General features: G+C 34.4%; 1 protein-coding gene across 3 annotated transcripts in view; it reads left to right on the top strand.

The window, feature by feature from the left end:
• Positions 1–19129, top strand: part of LOC139137676 (kazrin-like) — an 82790-nt gene that overhangs the window by 25864 nt on the left and 37797 nt on the right. The gene's annotated exons all lie outside the window — the stretch shown is intronic.

The following is a 19129-nucleotide window of genomic DNA, read 5'->3' as shown; positions in this document are numbered from 1 at the left end:
TTGTCACACCAATGAAAAAAGAGCTTATGAAAAGAGACAGTGTAGTTCAAATTTATCGAACAGTATAGTTCTAATTTGTATGTAAGATATATTGTGTTTGCAATATAAGCCTAGCATGATGTAACAATACTAACATGATATCTGGACAAAGAAATATTGATTTGCTAGGATGGAGGTGTATTACTGTGTTTCTAAAGAATGGCTGACCTTCAAAATCTAGCTGTGGTCTGAACACATATTCTAATCATTACCATTCCCATTCATTGTGGCTATAATAAGTTTGGTTCAGTCTCTGCAATGAAGAGAAACTATGGCTTGGTAGACACAATGCAAGCATTGTCAACAAGCTTTATGAGATACCTGGTATACCGTATAGTCGCTAAAGTTTCAAATTGGACATGAATTAAATCAATGGATATATCAGTACTGCTTAACCCTTTGAGTGCTGTAATTTTCCCATCAAAATTTTAGTGCAACATTTTACCAATTATTATGAATTTTTCTGTAATTGTTTTGATAATATTGGAGCTAATGGACATCATGCTTTGTTGGCTACAGTTTTTATCAAAATTTTGGCACAAATCTGAAAAAAATTGATGGGAGTATATTTTATAAAGTTGACAAAAATTGACTTTGGCGCTCAAAGGCTTAATTATAGTGTCTGACTCAAAATATATGACAGTTTGGAATAAACGTATCAAGTCATAGAATTTCAGGAATCTAACATGTCCATGTAGTATAAAAAATCGTAATATTTAGACGTTCACTTATAATTGCACAATTCAACTCCACTACACTCGTGTACATGTGTGTTACATGCACATGTTGTGGATTACGGCAGGTTCTCTTCTGATTGAGACTCACTTCTGTCATATATTTGATACAAGACTATAAATATTCTAATGGCTGTCTTTCCTTCTCAAATCCTGAAATTTTCCATCCTGGTTACAATTCTATGTTCTGTCAATAGTGTCATTGGATAATATGATAAATCAAGTATGTATATTCATTCAGTTTAATATCTTCATGATGTATAAAGATACACATGGTATTAATCTTAGAAAACAAATATTTCTCTGCGCAGTAGTCATTTTGGAGAAGACAGACATCATGTTCTCTCCCTTCTCCTGGTCTAACCCTGTGAGTGCCAAAGTCAATTTTGTCACCTTTGTTGTTTGTAAAGTAAAAAGCCAAACATCCAAACAAGTTTCTGCGTATTTTTTTGAAAATTACGATAAAAAACTGAAGCCAATAAGAAATCATCATTCAGTCCAAAAATTTTTTAAAAATTACAGCAAAAATGCATAAAAATTTGCAAAATGTTTCACTAAATCTTTGGAGGGAAAAAATGTAGCACTCAAAGGATTAATTATTTCATACTCAGACCAACAAGAAATGTGCTGGGTCTGAATTTAATATTCCTGTCAATTTAGAACATACAAGGCCTTGTTTTGTTACACCACAACCTGTCAAATTATTTCAATACAGTGCTATGATAATCACAATATTTGTGCTGTCAGAATTTTCTCACAACTTGCATTGTTTTGTTATCACCTATCGTTTATTATGCTATCATTTATTGAGCACAGAAACTACTATCAATTTGATAAGCATAATCATATTATATTCCTTCTCTGTGAAGGATTTTCATCTCTGTAAGTTGGTGACCTACTTGGTCAATTCATCGAGATACATAATACAATCTATTCTGTTTGAACTCCTTGTAGATTGTTTTCTATTCTTAAAGAATAAATAGATCACATGCATAAATAATTCATTATGTAAATGTAGATGTTAAGAATTGAACTCGTTAGTTTTATTCAGAAAACATTGAATTAGAAATTGATCTGAAATTATGAAGTCAATAAGTAGTTACATTTTTCCTTAAATCAAATGGTATGATTTTAGTCCATCATTTATCATCAAACCACCAGTTTCAGTATGTACTAATAACAACCCTTTGATCATTAATGTGAAATTTCAACAATTCATGCTTGGAAATTGATTGTGTATAGGATAGCATAACATTTGCTTTTAATATTTCATTCATGGTTCACCAAGTACTGTACTATTTGACTCAAACCTAGATCACGTTTTGTAGTTGTTTTTTGTAGTTGTTTTAAATGATGAAATAAAGACATACATTTTGTACAGTACCTTCATAGCAAATTTGTCTAATGATGTGTAGATGATCAAATGATGAAAGGCCTTCACATTGAATAATCCAATGAAAGATTCATTGATATCCAAATAGTCAACTGAAGATATACCTTGATATTCAAATGGTCAAATGAAATGTCAATGACTGTGACATTTTTACTGTTGTGTGAAGATAAGAATGGACAGTGAAATTGATCTAAATGTTATCACACTTGTGTAATTGGTTTGTGAAGTTGTTTCAAAACTTTCCTTAGAAGTTGCACTGACTTGTTATAATTGCGGTGAAAATCACAGAACTTTTATGGACCCCTAATAAACACACACCATGGGAGTACACTTTGCGGTGCACTTCACATATGCAGAATCATATTACATTCCTTACCGCCACCCTGAGTGTCACAGCCAAGTCAGTGTCTAGTTGTCATTAGACTCTTGTTGTCTTCGCACTGTACGAAGTTCTTTGTGCAAAAGAAATCATGATCCACGGGAAAAGAGGTGTACATACGCCAGAAGCAGTACGTGAGAAAGTTCTCGAAATGTACGTGGATGGAAAGTCATTTCGACAGATATCAGCGGTGACCGGCATTGGCAAGTCATCAGCGTAAGACATGCTGTGTAAGTCATCCTCAGAAATGAAGACGGGCACTATCCGTGTTTGGGAATAGTACAAGAACTCGACTTTGAACATATACTCGGCCATGGCCACTACTGAAATACAAGTGTGTGTACACTTGTAGGAAACATTTATCCCACACATAGACACTAATCAGTTCCTACAGGCGACAGGTTTTATTGCTTTACTTCAGCAATTACAGCTGAAGCCTGCTGTGAAACAACACTATCATCCGTCTGTTCTTTGCCTCAAGTTAATTACAAGTATTGATACTGCAGCAAGTTTTGGAGAAACTTTACAAACCAATTACACAAGTGTGATAACATTTGGATCAATTTCACTGTCCATTCTTATCTTCACACGACCATAATGATCAAATGTCAACAAACCTTGATATTCAAATGGTCAAATGAAATCTCATGGCATGTGACGTTTTAAATGATTCAATGACAACAAACACTGATATTCAAATGGTCAAATGAAATCTCATGGCATGTGACGTTTTAAATGATCCAATGACAACAAACCTTGATATTCAAGTGTTGGAATGAAATCATTTTAAATGTGACTTATTAAATGATCCAATGACAACCAAACTTGATGTCCAAGTGATCCAAGGAGCTGTTTATTGATATTCAAATGAAGCAGCTGAGATATTTATCGATATTCAAATAAGGTTTCCTTAAAACTCTGAAGTCATTCAGTATGTGTGATACCTATTTTACTCATTGAAATATTAGATGTAGAATTACAAATGGATTTTTGTAACTTGGCATTCTAAATTATACATTCATCATAATGGTAATTGTGCATTATCCTTCATTTTATAAAGCTGTGTCATTTAGTTGTATTGAATATCATAATAAAATGATTTAGATTAATGCAATAATACAGCAATTGATTCATTTATGATTTAATAATTCAGCTACATGGTAAATGTTCCATCTAAACTAAAATTACACAGTATTTTACCTTTGTTGTTTAGGCAAAACTCATGCAAATTATGCAAATTACATCAGATGTAAATGATCTCGTCACATGCTTCAGCAGGACCAGAGTCTACCAATATGGAAAAAGACAGCCGTTATTTGCATTTATTTATTGCCTTTATTATTGCATTTATTAATTGCTGGTACCCTCAGTGTTATTTATAGTAAATGCCTTTTATCATTTTCATGGTAAATTTGAAGGACTATGATTACAGGGGTGGATGCACTGTGATTTCATTTGTAAATCATTATTTTAAATTGTTATATCAGAATTCAGTCCCAAGAATTGGCAACAAATTCAGATTATTGTTTTCGAGATACGTGTATTATTGTGTCACAGAGTAAATTTGATATGCAGGAGTTGGTTACAACCTTAGAAATTTTGAACATCATAGATGTAGATTTGATGAAGGAATGCTGTAACCTGTATTAATTATTGTTTTCAGAGACAGAGAAATACTCTTTTATATGAATACATTATTTATTTTATGAAATACAAATTAAAGCTTGCAAAAATTAATAAGAAATGAAATCTTATTATTTCAAGTTCAGGTTTTGATGTAGCACATGACATATGTATGAATATGATGTCACATGTGTTAGAGTACTTGCCATGGAGTCATTCGCCATATTGACTTTTTTTGTCAGGTTGGCCTAATTGACATATTCTGACATTTATTTATAACATCACTGGCATTGATGTACCTGCTGTTTTGAGATAACCTGAATAAACAGTCATTTCCATCGCAGTGTTCACTGAGATGTACCCGTATCTCTGTAATGTAGGTCACAGAGATCTACTGGACACAGTGACATTGGGAAAAATTTGATGGCATCATTAGATGACATGGCTTCTTAGGACAGGATTTTTTAGGACAGAGACTCTGGAGGATTCTTAAGATCTTGATTTCAATCGTCATCAAAATAGAAAAAATGTCTGCGTAAAACTTGTCTATCAGTTTTCATTGTTAAGTTTTGGTGTTTCATCCTCATTGTACACAATGATTGTTTCAGATCACAGCTACTGGTATAGACTGTCATACAGTGAATATTTTGAAGTTGATCCACATTGTACATGGTTTTAGATCAAAGCTATAGACTGTTATGCAGTGAATATTTTGAAGTTGATCCACAATGTACATAGTTTCAGATCATAGCTATAGACTGTCATACAGTGAATATTTTGAAGTTGATCCACATTGTACATGGTTTAATTTAGATCAAAGCTATAGACTGTTATGCAGTGAAGTTTTGGAGTTTGGTCCACATAGTATGTAGTGATGGTTTCAGATAATACTGACAGCTATAAACTGTCATACAGTGGATATTTTGAAGTTGATCCACATTGTACGTAGTTTCAGATCATAGCTATAGCCTGCCATACAGTGAAGTTTTGGAGTTTGGTCCACAATATGTAGTGATGGTTTCAGATAACAGCTAAACTGTCATACCGGTACAGTGAATTTTTGGAGTTGGTCCACATAATACGAAGTGATGGTTTCAGATAACAGCTACATGTAGTCTGTCATACGGTATCTAGGTCATCAGTTCAGTTCTTTTACAAGTCAGCTGTTCTCAATATTACTCTTGGGTGATAGATAGGACTCACAACCTATCAACAAATATCAGTTAAGAGTTTCATTCTACATTCAGAGTTTGCGCTGTTTACATAAAGCTGTAGTTCCTTGTAAACCTGGCAAAAAGCAGTATTTATAAGTGTAGAAACCCACAATTTTAAACCACTACAGATTTAGCCACTTCCATTATATTAAAGAGTTACCCACAAAGTGTTTTCCCACCTGTTTTCATTCCCACATATTGTTATCATGGTAATGATATAGTTACTGAGGGCAGTGACAGATCTGACCCCTGACCCCTGAGGTTTGCCAATGACATGAACACATAATCTATGGTTTCATAAAGCATTTCGATAGGGTTGTGATCTTTCCTGTTCCATGGATATGATATTCTCAATGATCTGTTTTCTGAGAAAACTTACTTCATTTTGCCAGATAAATCTGAAATACTGTGCAGTTGACTGTATGTGATATTGTACCATTCTTCTACGGAAGGTTTTGTTCACTAATTCTTCTCCTTTCATTGTAAGATTAACGAAACTGTCTTTACCGTTTACAATGACTGAAAGGCAATTTGAAAATTTGCGAAATTTGAAATTTGAAAAATGGTCAGATTTGTATTGAGTTGGCAGCTTTGAAAAAGGGAAGGTCAGGTTACCGTAAAGATACTTTCTTTTTATTTGGATACACAATAGTGAATCTGAGACACTGAAGGGAATTATTTAGCATTTTGCTATTGTCTTTGTAAATGTTTATGGGACAAGTTCTGATACTAGTATTACCCAAAACAGTTGTATCTTACAGTGTACATGAATGTATGGTGTGCTTGCTGCAACCATAGGTGGATTCGGTAAAATGACAGAAAATAAGACTGTGCATCTAATCAAAAATATCTCGCATTTGCATCATTTGATAAATTTTACACGTTATTTTGATCAAATATAGGTTTCTACCAGAAATATTTGATTATTCCAACCACCTGTTATTTGTCACAAGCAACGGAAAAATTTCTCCTCAACTTTTTTAAAGTGGCACTCCCATTTGGTTACATTTTTAAAACACATTTTTTAAATGCCAACGGTCGATATTTGACGTGGCGACTGCGCGCGGATCGCGAGATATCGATAAAAACATGTCATTTCCCGAGCGTATTTTTCGCATCCCGAAGTTTTATGATCGTTTCTGATTATGACCCGAAGTCCCCCGAAGGTTTGTTGTTGTGCTGATTGACGATATTCTAGGGAGTCCATAATAAGTTCGAACGACGCAATTAATTTACCTCCCACTGCGAAGACTTTATATAAAGCATTATGCCTTTACCTCAGGTATGTTTTTTTAAAACTTCTTTTTAGTTTTTGTCGTTTTCATCATTCTCAATCAGTTTTTATTATATTTTTAACCAATACCACATAGATATGTTTTTACATGTAAAATATTAGCCGCCTCTGATGACTAAGCTTACATTTTGTCGTCTGCCACACAGTTACGTGTGGCCAGGTGTGGTTCGATACATAGCGGCTGCCGCGTGGTATGCATCTATGCATACCGCGCGGCGGCCGCTCAACCGCATGTAACTGTGCTAGTCACCTATGCGAATTCTGTTGGAAATAGCAAACTTTGTTTTCCGTTTATTCGCAAAGTCAGTAAGACTCTGCTTTCTCCCACGGGGCATGACCGATCACCCACGCGAGCAGTACTGTGGCGTACAACAGCGTCAGCGTAGACTCGTACTCCATAGCTTAGTTGACAGTGGCCCCAGTGCCGAAAGTTCGATGTTCGGAAGCTGAATTTAGGCGGGCCACCGGAATTCAAACTTTTACTTTTTTGAGGACATGTTTTTATCGATATCTCGCGATTCGCTCGCAGTCGCCACGTCAAATATCGACCATTGGCATTAAAAAATTGTGTTTTAAAGATGTTACCAAGTGGGAGTGCCTCTTTAAGGTACCTATTAAAATGATATATTGCATTAAATAGCAATACAATAGGATCTGATGCTTTAAAATTGAATTTTTTCTCTTCATAAAGTTTCACTTTTAATTTTGCATGCATTTTCCTCTGAAAATGTTTAAATTTAGTTCCAATAATGTGATAAATTTGATAGATATTTCAGTTACATTTTCCAGTATAAAGTGAGCGGGAATCCCCTTGGTCCCTAACCGTCATTACAACATGGTCCCTAGACAGTGTAGAATCCATTGTCACAGATCAGCTGATTATGTGAATCTAAACAGCTGCAATTGTCATTGTCCTTTGTTTACAAAAACAAAAAGCGTCATAAAAAATCTATTAATCCCACTTGAAATAAAGGACAATACAATAGTGGGACAGCCATTGCCAACAAAGTGTGTCTAATTTGACAATTGAAAAAAGGCCCAGACAGGGAGGTATTGTATTGTTTGGTACTGTGCTCAACATAGAATATCTAAGATGGGATTAATAAAGACATTTCAATGAGAGAGCTTCTCTTCCTGTTTTGCATTTCACAGTCAGCTTTCCAAGGAAATTCCCGATGAGTCAAAACATAAAAATGTTAATTCTGCATAGTAAAACTTACATCAGGCATTCAATATTGATTTGTTTTCAAATTTCTGGTACCTTACTCAATTTACCGATCAACATGAATTGTACTGTGTCTGTATGTTTACTGAAATGTAGAGCTCAAAGCAACTGTAATATACCGGTACTTTAGTTACCATAGCGAAAAGAAAATTGTTGGAAATAGGTGTTTATCACTACACTGTGTGTAACCTACTGGTATCTGTGTCATAGCTAGGTCCAGAATAGCAAAATGAGTGTCCTTATAACATGGCTTTAAAAGTTATGATAGTTTAATATGAGCCTTTTGAAACTTTTCTATTCTAGACTGTGCTTTCTGAGACCAAAAGAAACAGTGAAAAAACTGTAGGTTCACGTTTTGAAAATGCTGAAAAAATCTTGGGCTATTTGAAATGTATATTTGTTTACTTGTAATTACCCTGATAGACAGATGTACAAAAGACGATGTCATTTGTCAACATTATTATCATTTTATTCACATGATTTAAGAGCATGGGAACTTCACTTTCCAAGGCCATTCTGTTGTCAGGTTTTGAATTAGACACAGTTACGTCAGATATGCAAGTCAACAAGCCTTATTATTTCCATTCTTCCATGCATTCCATTGCTTTGTTGATGATAGTACCATACATGTACCAGGAATCTCAATAAGACCAAATTGCATATGTCCACATGGAGCTATGTAGCTGATAAAAAACATGTATGAAATTTAGCAAATGTAGATAACCGGTATATGGACAAACTGTATACATATATTCATTGTATACTTGTAGTGTTATAAGCACATGTACATGTATACTAAAGTACAGAAGATGAACATTTGTATTCATAATGGTATTTAATCATTATGAATATAATATGAACTGTAATCGTAAAAAAATACAGTAATACACATGTGGTATGTATGCCATCCTTCAAATTTCAGTTTAATATCTTACCAGGGATTGCATTAACCAGAAATAACAGTGTTTCACTTCCTGCTCTACCAATAGAGGGACCCAAACCTTTCACAAAGCATGTCTTTACTGTATCTGTCACATGAATACACAGTACCAATTTTGAATTTTCTCTCAGACATTCTATATCACCAGACAATATATGCTCAGTGTTAGAGTCTCCAGAGACCTTTTGCTGTTTTTTGCACTAATAGTAACAAAAATGTGAACCAGGTTGATCACAGCTTGTAGAGAAACATGCACATTATGAATCTTAAACAGTATTTGACCTGACACCAAAGTACATACAGTGTACAGTTCATAGATGTTGTGATCAATCAGGATAGAACTGTGGTTGCTGACAGTGTGCGCAGTATTGAAGGGGAAATATCGTATTTATCATATCATATCTATTATGTTTAATCATAGTCTTATAAGAATTCATCATTTCTTTACCCATGTGTGACTATCAACATTTTCTATCACAAATAAAGTTGTGGTCCTGCAAAATAAAACCTAGGGAGATTTTTGAAAATTTCTTTCATATAATTTAAATTTCTATTTGTGTAAGTTTTTAAGTAAATTAAGAGAATCATTTTGAGCTCTGCAATTTTTTTAATTTTAAAACAAAATAAATGTTTTGAGGAATAAACATTCACTGGTTGCGACCTTTAACCCCTTGGTTATGTCTAGTATTATGCATGCTGTGTATGTTACTCCGTACACATGCTAAGAATATTGATGCTGAGAATGTTGATCTAAAAGTTACTATAAGACAGTCATGGTATGTTGTACCTTTCAGTGAGAAAGCATAAAAAGAACGAAGTTCCCCGGTAATATTTCTTTATTGCAGCGTTTCAGATGGTAATGCTGGTATTGTACTGTCCAAATCATGAAACCTTTGTATGGTAATAAAATTTCCTTAGAACTGATGAAGTTGTCCAATTGAAAAAAAGCAAATGAAATATGACACCCGGTCGTTTTATTGTTTGGAAGTGTGCTGCAAAGATGTTGTCTTTTTTCACCCTGCGCAAAGGTCAAAAGTTGAACATGGAGAATATGGAGATAGATTACCTATGGCATAGTTTGGACATAGTTTCACATGCTTTAGATTATTTTTGTCGTTGTGAGACCAGAATGAAGAAATAGTCTCTTGGTATTTAGGTTATACCTATCAACACCATGGTTTGGCCCAAACCCAATGTTATCAAGGGTGATTTTGGACTATTCACAAGGAATTAGGGGTAATCAAGTTTTACATACCGTTTATTTCCTTATTCCTTTTGTATTATCGGAACATGTACCATTATTTACAATGAAACAATCATATGCAGCATGTTTTTTTATCCTTTTCCTCTGATTCTACTGATCAGCATTTTAGAATTAGATGTGTACATACAAATATCTGTTCCAAAATATTAAAAATGCTGAAAAAGCAAAAATTTGTAAATGTGTACAACAAAAATATCAGAGTCCTTTCCTTATATTAATTTGTTAACTATTTTCAATAAGAATTGTTTTTTGCTTCATAATCGTTTCCCCAAGAAGAGCTGTTTTTATTTTACAGTTACAATAAATTGTGAGTTTTCCATATCAGTAAAGTGCTGAACACTAATGATTGACATACCGGTATCATAATAACATATATACCGGTATATGTGTATGATGCTTAGATAATTTTCCTGATAATTTTCATCTTTTCTCGTTGGTGAAGTATTTGTTGTAGCGATTCAAATTATTTAATCCAACCTGAACTACTGGTATGTACGGTACAGTAATTTACTGATCAAAACTTTGTGAATATTATAAGTAGAACCAGGTCCTTGTGAAATTGACAATGAGTGCCTTAAATAATAAAAGTAGTACATTACTACTAATGTAGGTGCTCAGTTTCAGAATAATGCGTAGGCAGAACCACATGATGACCCGTGATTATGACGGTTAGTAAAGCTACTGTATGTGATAGCCAGTGGAACAATATAATGACTTGTAAAAACCTCATGACAGTTTCAAAACCATATGATGGTTTGTGACAACCATGTGATGGTTAGCAGAGCCACATGATAGCAGGAAAAAGACACGATAGATAGGAGAACCATGTGTTGGCTTGTGAAAACCATTTGTTGAAGAGATTTTTGAAGATAGGTAAATGGTTTGTTAGTTGACAGACATAACAAAATGGAACTACGGTGCAATTTCTCTTGTATTCTAAATTTATTGTTAGATTGATATACCGCAGAGAACCCCTGTCAAATTTACCTTTAACGCTGCCCTTTAATAAAACCACTTGCGCAATGATGGCTTGAAAAACCACATGATGAGTAACAGCCACTAGAAATCCTGGCATTGACCAGAAGAACCAAATGGTGGCTTTCAGCCAAATGTTGGGTTAAAAAATTATGTTATAGAACTACGATGACTGTATTTGCCAGTAATGTCTAGCTCAACCATTCTATGACCTGCAAAACTAATGATAATGTGTGTAGAATATGCAAATATCTACTTTCCCTGAAAAAATTAATTATTTCCCTTAAGTCTAAAAGTGAAGACTTTTCAGAAACATGTTAATAATAAAAAAAAAAAAAGAAAAAAAAGAAACATGTTAATTGATCAAGTCAAAAACTTATTTAAAGACAGAATGTTTTGTTATGTACAAGTGATTTTATTTAATATTAATGGGAAACTTTTATTATGTTTTATTAATTTATTTTTTAAATTTTATGATAATAATGTACTCCTCTTGGTCATTATTTAGGAAAACCAACTTTGCACGACATAATGTACGAGGCAAAGCTAAGTACAATATGGAATGCAAAGTTTGCATGAGTCCATTATGGGTTGGGAGGGGGTACATTATAACAATTATTTTATAGTTTTGGCAATGCCAGTGAATTTGTATATGTAGGAAACATCTTGGGCTGCAGTGCAATGCTTGATAATCACATATATTACGGTATCAGTAATGATCAGGGGGATGACGTCACAAAATTCACTGGTATTGACAAAGCTATAGTATAATTCTCAATAAGTTTATTGAAATGCAATGACCATCGTCAACACAGTGCAATGAGCAAAACATTCAGTTTTATTGACGAATAGATTCAAGTTCTGACTTAAATTCAGCTGTAAACTTGTAAACAATAACACCGGACATCACATCTACACAGGTTTTGTTGACAAGTTTTCCACCACTTTATTTTGATTTTGGAAGTGGAACAAGAAAATGAATTCTACAGACAGCACAAAAACACTGCTAAACATCATGAGGTACATGGGTAGAACCTATGGAGCTTTAACCCTTTGAGAGCTGTAATTTTTCCCACTAAAATTTCAGTGTAACATTTTACGAAGTGTTGTGAATTTTTCTGTAAGTTTTTGATAATTTTGGACCGAATGGACACCACCTTTCAATGGCTAAAATTTTTGACCAAAATTTTGGGAAAAATCTTAGAAAAATTGTCTAAATCTCAAAAAAGTTGCTGGCTGTGTTACATTCTATAAAGGTAACAAAAGTTGACTTTGGCATTCAAAGGGTTACTATAATGGACGAAGTTATTCAATTGCATGGTGACAAAAACAGATTATGCTTTGGGATATAAGGGTATGTAAGACAAAGTCTAGATAGAGATACATACGGTACATTGTACAATACGGTATATTGCAAGCAGCCATAACTGTAGTTGATACGTACTTATATACAAGAAGTTTTAATGGACAGTGACTTATCCTGAAGACGTGAAAGTTTAGCTGTGTCATATTAGAGTTCATTGCACTGTTAACATCATAATATCAATTTTAATAATTCATTGGGTGATGAGAAATCTTGTTAACAAAGTCTTTTTGTCAGCAGGAACAATAAATCCTATTCATGTACTGGTACTCTGTATACGATGCAAGTGTCATCACAGACTGCACTGTATTGTATTATCACTCATAAATCCTATTCATGTACTGGTACTCTGTGTACGATGCAAGTGTCATCACAGACTGGACTGTATTGTATTATCACTCATAAATCCTATTCATGTACTGGTACTCTGTATACGATGCAAGTGTCATCACAGACTGCACTGTATTGTATTATCACTCATAAATCAATCAATAATTATGTAGTTCATTGATTGGGTATTTTTGTTCCGTTTTGACAAAGGAACAAAAAATCCATGGCAAATGAAAAGAAGAACCAATATGGAAAACTTTGGCAGCAAGCCAAAGAGCTTTTAAATTGTGTTATTTATTTATCGATGTTGCCCTAGAGAAAAATATTTGAGTCCAACTAAATGTCATTTGGTCATGTCAAAGCTTACGGTGCAGTAGTTCAGTGTTTATTAGCTGGGAGTGGCACTGCCCGGTTCATCAATCCGCAGCTTTGTTATGAAATCTCTGATACATGTAACACTGTACAGTGTCTTCACAATTCCATATTAAGTATGTCCTGGTGTGTTTTCACTCTAAGCTAACCATTGTTGATCGATACGGTGTGAAATGTAATTGATAATAAAGTTTTAGATCAAGGCCTTTCCTTGTCAATGGGATGCGGGGATCTACGTATACTAGTGGGACAACGCTGAAATACTTGGATATTCCTGAAAGGATAATGCCGTCTTTTCCAGCCATGATGGTCTTACATCTTCAGTGTCAACAATTGTTTTACTGTAAATAGAATTCGCCTCACGGACAGATATTCACACTCAATTTTCTACAATTCTTTTCTGATCTGCCACTGGTGGAGGCTCACTTTAAAGCTCTTGGAGAAAGAAAAACTTTCGTCTTAGTTTTTCGAAATCCAAAATTTTATTTTTACCGTATAGATTTAACTCAGAATGGTAGCCATTTTGAATTTCAAATACCACAAAATGTTGAGTAATTTGCCTAGCTAGTTCCAAACTTTGCACGATGACCCCTGATTTTTGTAAGAGAATGGTTGAAAGTTTCATTTGGGAAAGTTTGGAGTTTGAGCAAAAGTCTAAGTCTTTCGCTTTCGAGGTGCATACTACCTTAAAAGACATTTTCTAGACAAGCTACCAGTATATTACTATGAATTCCTTAAAAAGACAATCCATAAAAGTGACTATTTTTATAATATATGTAATATTTTTTACACAGACAATAAATGGACTTTCGAGTTATAATCTTCTTTCAAAACTTTACAAAATTAAACTACGGTAAAAGGCGTGTGAGGTAACCCTATCATCGGGACTTCAATATTTCAGTATTTGGCAAAGAGTTATTTTGTTTGAAAAGGGCCGTTTCCTGTCTTGCACCCTTAAAACGTAGGAATGTTTTGAATTTTCCTGTCATGGACGTCACAAAACCAATAGTGTATAACACAAGCTTATATACAGTAAAGAATCACGTTCGACAAATTGCGGTGTGTGGCTGCAAGGAATTTCATTCAGCGTGCCAGACCTGTTGTCCTGGTGCACGTAAATTAGATGCATTTGTCAAATCTTAGAAATTTTTGCACAGTGTACATTACCAAGTCATTCAATTTGTGAAGTGCTGGTAAGAACTTTCACAGATTTGGAAGTTCAGTTCCACTATTCTGTTTCAGTGAATTGAAAAATGCTTACTTCATTTTTTGGGTCAGACTTTGATTTGTATGTGATGCATTCCGACAGTTTCAAATTCAACAGTGTTGTCAGATGGTCTTTCATGTGAATTGTCTGCTACCATGCCCCTGTTAAAGCCTTAGTATTGACACCTCAAGTAACTCAAATACCACAGAAATCTATCTGCTAGATTCCAGCTAGTTGATCTGTTTCTGCATTCACTTAAAAATGTCCCTTCTTTGACATTTTGACACTGGCTATTAATGCAGTATGTCTTGTACGGGGGGAAGGGTATATGAACCTTGCTATGGAGTTGCAAATGTTTTGGAACACTCGGTTGTAAAATTCCAAACATTCTACAAATACAATACTGATAATACGAAGCATGCCTTGTAAACACAGTGTGTTGATACTGGCTATTCTGTCGTTGAATCCAACCAAACCACATTGTTAGGGATCTGATATACGGTATTCTATTTTGCAGTTCTCTGTCAGAGATCTCCTTACTCGTTGCAGCTGCCTCTCACGACCACAGGCAACCTTTGACCCCAGGCTTTGACCACATCTAAGCTCAATGCGTCTAACGGACAGAATTTGTACAATTTCGCTGAGGGCGAATATTTTAATGATGATGGCAGATCAATGGGCATGAAAATTGCATGTTTACATTTTAGCGGTTGTTGATAAAGGTTATTTCAAGGTGAACTCTTGTAGTCTCCTGATAACAATATGCTGTTATGTCGAGTTAGAATACATGAATAATTGCTCAATTTGAGGGCATGTGTGTCTTGTCTTCATTGTGTTTGTGCAAGGACCCTGGAATAGACAATTAGGGTCTATAGTCTGTCTGATTACTTGCAAATTGTAGGTGATGTTTTTGTAACATAATATGCCATACAGTGCATGGGTTTGAAAATGGACGGTAGCTACAATGTTAACCCTTTGAGCGCCAAAGTCAATTTTTGTCATAGAAACATGATAATCCTGCTCTGAGCTGCATAAAATATAGCCCAGGCAATTTTTTTCAAATTTTTCCCAAAATCTTGATTAAAAAATGTAGCCAATGAAATGTGATATCATCCAAAATTATCTAAAAATTACAGAAAAATTAATAAAATTAGTAAAATGTTGCGCTTAAATTTGGTGGGAAAAATTTACAGCATTCAGAGAGTTAATACAGAATGATGTTATTTCTCCCAACCTTGTGTTTCTCATCCTCTTTTTATTCTGATTTTTCAGTTTTCATAGTGAAAATAGGTCTTACAGACAGTAGCTACCACCAGTATCCATGGTTTCAACACATCTTGTATCAGATTAGTTCCAACATGTATGTTGTGAGTACTGAGTAGTGTTTGTGTAGCAAAGCCAATAGCCAACCCTCCCAATATACAAACAGGGCTAGTATGGCAACTTTTTGTGTCTGTTAATATGTTCATGCTCCTTTTTGGATTCTACTCATGAAGAATTCACTTTTCATTCTATCAAATCATTTAAAAGTAGTCTGTGTGTCCTGTCAGTTAGCATTGAAGTGAGTTATGCACCTCAAAATTGAAAGACTTAAAACTTTTGCTCAGTCTTTCCTCAATGAAACTTTTAACCATTCTCTAACCAAATCAACAACAACAAACTTTGGTATCTGAGAAACAACTACTTAACATTTACTGATATAAAATTTAACCCTTTTCCTGCCAGACAGTAATAACTGTATCACTTCCCCATCAAGTCAGTAAAAAGCGTTATTGAGCAAAAACATGACGTATTTTCACCCACTTGGCTTGGTATGTTATAGCATCTTTTGTCCAAAAAAAATCAACTTTACAGTATTATGTTTTCAACAGCCTTCAAATGTACAGTATTACGTTAAAATACACCATATGGAATATGTTGTGTATCATTAATTTTAACCATCTTGACCTGGTGGTGAAATATGGACTTGGCAGGAAAAGGGCTAAATTCAACACATCCTCCATCTTTGTGTGAACTCTTAAGTGGAAAGATAAATTCTTTGATTTTCAAAAAACTAAGACGGTGAAAATTTTTAATCCAAGAGCTTTAAAATGGGAAAGAAATACACTTGCTGATTAAGAAAAACAGGGAAAAAAAATGACACTAATTATACATCTATAGTGCATGTACCTCACAGCATTCACCTATCGACACTTCAATTTAGACGTATACGCGTACATAGAATGAAAATCAGGGTAGATTGTGAAATTGCCCATACAAAATACATATATTTTTACTCATAGAGGGCATGATGAGGGATGTACACAGTACAATATGTTGTAATTTGCTCATCTTAGAAGGAAATATAAAAGAGGAAAAGAAAATAGAGAGAAACAAAAGCAAGGGAATGAGTCATCCAGGAATAATTTGAAAATAAACAAATCTCCAGTAGAAGTACCGGTGTTCTGTCTTATCGGTAGACCGACCTTCCGTTCATCGACAAAACAGAAATAATCTGACCTGAGAAACAGGTTTTGCTATATTTAGCCTGTAACTGTATATGCTAACAGAGCTTAGAGCGCTGTGAAAAGTTACAGAAGGTTGTGAAATATTATATGTAACAATCAAAATGTTCAACAGATGACTTCAGAGTCACATTTTGGTTCCATTGTTTTCTGTTTTTGAAGTGTTTTGACTTCAATTTCTGCATAAGTGGGCATTATTATTATTTTCCATGAAAATATTGACAGTTCCATTACTATTGATTGCAGCCTTGGAATTATTGTTTGTTTATTTTCATAGATTTATGTTTGATAAGGTGTCTTTACTTTGTCATATATATCTCTATGGAAAAATTTCAAGAAAACAATCATGACCAGATACTTGTTATCAAACTGTATAGCATATAAAAGTTTGCATGTACTGTTTATGTTGAATCTGAAGAATACAAAACACCAAATGGAATACTAACAGCTCAGAATGGTTTGATTTTATGAGAGTTCATAGAGAAAACCAAAGCAAAATGCATGTGTGTGGAGTATAGCATGTACTGCCATTTGAAGGCAAGGAGAATTGTAGAAAATAATCGTGATTTGAATAATAGACCTGCCAGCGTCTTTGCTGTCTTGCCCTTTACCCTTTCAAATTGTTGTTTTTCACATACCTACTTGCAAGGATGTCCGGCTGATTTGAAACCCTTGAACTTTCATTTGTTGTGTCTTCAAATGTAAACATGTTTTTCATAACAATTTCCAATTCCCATCCCAGAGAAGCAAAACAAGCTAAATTGTTCGCTGAATGTGATGTGAATTTTCTGTTGTAAGTGAAAACCACTTTGCCATAATACCCTATCATTAACATGTAAAATAGTCACCTTTGTGTCTCATATTACATTCTTTCTTCCATTGATGACCATTTCATGCGTACGATGTTATTAATCCTCCGAAAAATACCTGTACCAAATCAGGTAAAATGTTTACATCATTTTCGCAAATGTCCAGTTTCCTTTCTCCTGCCACAAATAATTATTCATAAATGATCATTTGCTGATTATTGATGTGCTTTTCAGAAGGCATGGTTGAAATTTTTCATTCTCGTTTCATGACAAATACCGTACAGTAATCAATGGCTCCATTCATAAAGGTCAAGCGTCTTTTGTACAGGTGACATGCATGTGTTGTGACCTTCAAGTTCAACACGTTCCTCTCAGAGTTGTGCCTGTAGAGGGCGCTGCTCACCCTCCACAACAGAGACTGGCACAGTTCTGGGTCGATAACAGTGTCTTGCAGCTGTAAATATTTTCCCCGTCAGTGAATGTTAGATATTTGTGTTACTCGTTCATATGTAAAGTTCATGTTTGTTACATTTCTCTGACTTTTGTACGGTCGTTGTGTCTCCTGCTCTAGCAAGCCACTGTATATGCATCATAAAAATGGTACACGAATTGATAAAAAGTTTAGACAATGACTCATTACACTACAGAAGTGTTATCAGTCTACTTTGTGTATCGTGAGTATCAGTTCTTTTGGAAGTACTTCATTGATGATAAACAGCTGGTTCACACACAAACAACTCCACAGTATCTTAGAAACAAAGCAAGCGTGGCTCTATATTGTTACACAGAAACAATCACAGTGATAAGTAAATGGTATAAAAATCTGTCTTTTTTGACTTCATAAAGATGAAATATGATTCTAGAAAACAGACACTCTCTAGTACTAGGCTTCACCAAAAAGAATAACAACAACCTCAGTCCTGCACCTGGGAGACTGGATGTGATTCTGTGTTTTGTAATAGCGCCCTCTATGGTGTATAATAAAAGAATTTCTAAAAGCAAACATAGCATACAAAATATACCTTTTTCCCCCATTTACATCGTCAGTGTTACTTGTAACTTACAACATTCATTGCAAAAGGTCTTTATCAGAACATGAAATCTTTAAAAATTTCATCCACCCAAAGAGAATTTTAGGAGATCAGTTTACAGCACTTGGCAGGTCTTTTCACTGTAGAGGGCTGTGGGACTAAATTTTGAACTCTCAAAATTTGACAAAGGCAGTCTTTTTTGTAATATACAAAGCAAAATAACCTTTCATGGTTTCATTTTATGAGAATCAAAAATATATGTTTCAGTTAAAGAAGAAGAGGAAAAGCATCTTGAAATTCAAACATCAATAAAGTTCAGAAGATTATTTTGAGGAATCTTTAAAAATTGGCACAACGATACTAAATACTGATTCTTATTTATGAAAGCAATACCTGACGGTTTCCTTGGACTCTGAGAAAAATTGTAAGACTT

Source organism: Ptychodera flava, chromosome 7 (assembly GCF_041260155.1).
Source record: "Ptychodera flava strain L36383 chromosome 7, AS_Pfla_20210202, whole genome shotgun sequence".
Classification (NCBI taxonomy): domain Eukaryota; kingdom Metazoa; phylum Hemichordata; class Enteropneusta; family Ptychoderidae; genus Ptychodera; species Ptychodera flava.
This window is presented reverse-complemented; position numbering and strand designations above follow the sequence as displayed.